Here is a 4,640-nt window from a genome sequence, read left to right as displayed (position 1 = left end):
AAAACATAACACTTCCACACAAAATGAGAGGATAACTTTTTTTCACTGTAACGAAAGTGGAATTATCTTGTGGTAGAGACATATTTTCCAGTTTTACATTGTTAACATGAGTTACAAGTGCAAAAACAGTGACTCCTGCTGGCCAACCTTTTGAAATTAGTTGAATATGATTTTTGTATGAAAAAACATGACACATCAGTCATCCGTTACTTTATTTTATTTAGAACATGAAGAACAATACAAATGCAGGAATAAACTTGTCTCAGACTATCTCTAAAATGTACATACCTATGTTGTATTTGACATAAGGGACACTCTTAAAGGGTTCTTGGTGGTATTTTTCCCATAAGATATTTTTTGGAATTGCGCTCTGGCCTGAAGATAATAATATAGCACTTTGGAACAAATATACACACCAGCAAACCAAAACTGGAGGCCAGAATGGCAAAGATCTCCACGGCAACAGTAAACTTGCCAGGGGAGCTGACATAGGCCGGGATGAAGGTGATCCATACTGCACAGAATATCAACATGCTAAAGGTGATCAGTTTGGCTTCATTAAAACTATCTGGCAGATTCCTGGACAGAAAAGCAAGAATAAAACACAGGAGGGCGAGAAGTCCAATATAACCGAGCACCCCCCAGAATCCAATGGCTGACCCCAGTGCACATTCGAGGATGATCTTCTCTTTGTAGTATTTGAGATTCATGGCTGGAAAAGGTGGGTTTGTACACAGCCAAATGATACAGAACATAACTTGGACCAGAGTGAGCGTGAGAACACTGAGCCTCTGCTGCACAGGCCCAAACAGTCTCATGACATTTTTGCCAGGAAGCGTGGCCCGGAAGGCCATCAGCACCACAATAGTTTTCCCCAGAACACAGGAGATGCACAGCACAAACGTTATGCCAAAGGCTGTGTGCCGCAGCATGCAGGACCACTCGGTGGGCCGGCCGATGAAGGTTAGAGAGCACAGGAAACACAATTTTAGGGAGATGAGCAGCAGGAAGCTCAGCTCCGAGTTGTTGGCTTTGACGATGGGAGTCTCTTTATGGATTAGAAATATGAGTGACGTCAGAAAAGATAAAAACACACCCACACAGCTGAATGCGGTTAAAAGCGCACCCATGATTTCTTGGTGAGAAAGATACTCAGTCGGTTTTGGGAGGCAACTGTCTTTCTTTGCATTTGGCCAGAATTCCGGAGGACATGCCACACATTCAGGAGAATCTGGAAACATGATGACGTGTGGTCAATTAAACTTGCTTGAACGCACAGAACAAATTCTACCCTGAAATCCCCACCTGTCTGATTACTTATTGTTCCCTCTGGGCACTCAAAGCAGTCAAAGCAGCACACAGGCATGTTCTTATTTACAGCCTTCCGCATCCCTGGGGGGCATGGTTCCCTGCACACAGACCTTGGCATCTGGTAAGGGAAAAGAGTGGGAGTAGGATGCACTAACGCAGAAATGTTGATATGAATAATAATGAATATCCATGAGTCTCATCACTTTTTACCTTGCTGCTGTTCCCGCTCCAGACTATTTTGGCGTTATCATTCAGCTTGAGCTTTCTACCCTCTGGAAAAGACGTATCGTACTGGCCAATGGTAATGATCTGGACCGAGCCATCATCCCTCATGTGCCAGTTCACTAAGTCGTATTGAGCCACCGAGTCTCCGTTGTCATCAAAGAACATCTTGGCCCCGTTCTTGGTTGTGAAATTCACATACCCAATGTGCTCCAAAACCTAAAAACACATATGAGCACATTGTAGAAGATTTACACAAACTATACAGAACAGAATATGATATGTATGATATTTTTACCATTTTGGGCTGAACCTCGTTCTTCTTCACACAGGGCTTCCCTGTGGTGGGATTGGCACCATTCTCACACTTAAGCAGTTCATCAAGTGCATGTGCAACTAAGTACACAGCTTTGTACACATTATTCTCCTCTCTGAAGTGGGTCACGTCTGTGTAATCGCTGGAGACTGTTTTCAGGTCTTCTGCACCGGTGCACAGGATTGAAGTGTTGGAAGGAGAGAAGCTGCAGTCGAAGAACTTCTCCCAGAAAGCTTTAATTAAACTGCTCTCAGGTTCATCAGATGGCTTCAAGTCGAGTAAAAACTCACCCAGCCCGGGAATAGATGCCTTCGGGAGTGCGAAGCCCATCGCCCCCTGTAAAATGTTCTTCCTCTCCACAGAAGCAAGGTCCTGTTGTGTGATCCACGCCTCGCTGCCAACCAATTGCTTGCCGGTTATGTTGTAACTTTCCATTTTGGACAGGAAGGACTTAGTGTAAGATAAGGACATGAACAGAAGGACGACACTGGATGAGGATTCCTTCAGTGCCGTCACGATGGTGTTCCACTTCTTTGCGGAGGACTTTGAGTAAGGCAGTCGATATTCAACGCATATGTCCTCCTTCAACGCCGCCCTAGAGAATTCCGCTGTGCCCTCATCTGAGTACAAGCCCGAAGAATAAATGATCCCCACCCAACGCCAGTCAAAATACTTCATCAGCTGCACCAACCCCAGCACCTGAAAGCGGTCACTTGGCACCGTTCTGAAGAATGTGGGGAACAGGTTCTTATCTGACAAGCATGCACACGTTGAAAGATGGCTGACCTTCCAGCGAAAAAGAAAAGAAAGTCAAATCTTAGTATCAAGAAAGGATATAAAGAAAGTCAAATCTTCACATCCAAAAAGTAATGTGAGTATTTCTTTGTACCTGCGGAATGGAGAATGGGCTCAGGATAAAATTGATGTCCTCACTAACCCCAGATGACGAGTGGCCGACGAGGGCCTGAATCCGACCGCTACATTCGGTCTCTTCCCGGCTTACAGCTTCTACCGCTGCTCGTATAAGGTTTTCGCTCCCACAGCCATTGTACAGAAGATATCCCAGATGGACTCCTGGAAGGAGATTGGCGTTCTTGTTGATCTCCTCCACTGTGAACATCACTGTGCGGGCAAACTTCAGCTCTCTGTCATTCAAACTATAAGCCATTTCAAAGTGTGAAAGATTTGAACATGGTCAACATATAATACAATTTGAAAGAACATTCACTCACGCTATACAGTAATAATGCGGCACTGCCTCGTAGTCATTGTCTATCAGTTTTCGCGTGCTTGTCATCGAGAAAATCCCTCCTATGAGAAGGTCTCCCTCCTTGGAGAACTCCAAGAAGCCTGTGTGCCCGATCTGTTTGCAAGTTTGGTTTTCTGACTTTGCTGTTGCCAGCAGGCTGATCATGATTATAACAAACCAACCCATTGCGAGCCACCCTCCCCTTCCCTGTTGCAACACTGACCCTGGGTTATGACCTTTATAAGGACTGCAGCAGCCAATGTGAGCTCACTGTCAATTCTCAAGTGAATACTGTTTGTTTTTCTTGGATTGTTTCACTTCTCAGTTGTAGCTCCGGCAGATCAATTATAGAATATAGAAGTGTAGAGTTGCTGTTTGTAATGAACACCATTTACTGTTACAGTAAGTTGAATTGTTTCATAAAAAGTATGTTTAGGGATTCCATACTTGCTGAAAGTTTGTTACATTTTCCTCCTTTAATTGCAGGTGTGTTGCAGATGTAGGAGAAAACACCTTTTCCTTTCTTTATTTTGCTGTGAATTTTGGATTGATGAGAAATCTAATGTTTTTCATGATTATTATTTTATTATCGTCATTACTTTCTAGTATACATTCTTTAATAACCCAAAATATTTCAGAATTTGACCACTTAAATGCATTACAAATCCTACTAAATGCTTGTGAGGCACAGTAGCTATACAATAAAATTAAGCCTTTGTTATAGTGAATATAAAACACATGATAAAACAAAAAACAAATCCTCAGCGTGGATGGCTTTTCCGTTTGCTGCATTTGTTACTCTCTTTCTGGTTTTAGGTAAGAAACTAAACAGACAACTGTTAAGCCACAACAAATACGTTACAAATACATTGCTATATCAATCACAAGTAACAATAAGTACTTTTTTAAAATTTTGTTTTATTTACTATTAGGAAGTCTCACTTTGGTTGTTTACTTTGTTCATTAAGGAATATGTGTCAGTGTTAGATTGGCATCAATGATAGTCACTCCCTGCAAACAATTGAAAACAGCTGAATATGTTTGTCACCCTGACAACTTTGAAAGACTATATCTTATCAATTCAACCCCCAAATTTTTTGACACAATCTACCTTCAGATCTCCAATGGGCTCTCGTCACATCAACGAAAAACATTTTAGACATGCAAATGTATGTGATATACTGTAAACACATGATAATAGCTGAAAAGTACTCCACAGGGCGCTCAGAATGCTGTTACTAGATAGCTTTCTTTATCTTAATAATTAGCACATAGTTTGTTGGTAGCCTTGAGTTGTGTGCACAGACTGCCAGCCGCACATGTAAGTGGATGCTCGTGGTTGTCATTTGCATCAAGATGTAGAATAGCAAAGTAGGAAGTGATGTAAAGGCGCTGTACAAATGAAACACAAGCGACATGTGGTTGAACGCAGACCAGGATTTCAATGTTGACCAAATGGCCCCCTCAGGAAACACATCTTTGCCACTCTTATTTGGAAAAGGAGGGCAAATAGTCAACCAGAGAACTGACAGGGAGACAATG

At 42.4% G+C, this 4,640-nt stretch overlaps 1 pseudogene; it reads right to left on the bottom strand.

Moving 5' to 3' along the window:
- Positions 1-317: 317 nt before the first annotated feature.
- LOC129191474 (extracellular calcium-sensing receptor-like) lies at positions 318-3,263 on the bottom strand (annotated as a pseudogene).
- Positions 3,264-4,640: the final 1,377 nt, after the last annotated feature.

This window comes from Dunckerocampus dactyliophorus, chromosome 12 (genome assembly GCF_027744805.1).
Source record: "Dunckerocampus dactyliophorus isolate RoL2022-P2 chromosome 12, RoL_Ddac_1.1, whole genome shotgun sequence".
NCBI lineage: Eukaryota > Metazoa > Chordata > Actinopteri > Syngnathiformes > Syngnathidae > Dunckerocampus > Dunckerocampus dactyliophorus.
The sequence above is the reverse complement of the archived record's forward strand: the minus strand, read 5'-3'. Positions and strand labels throughout refer to the sequence as shown.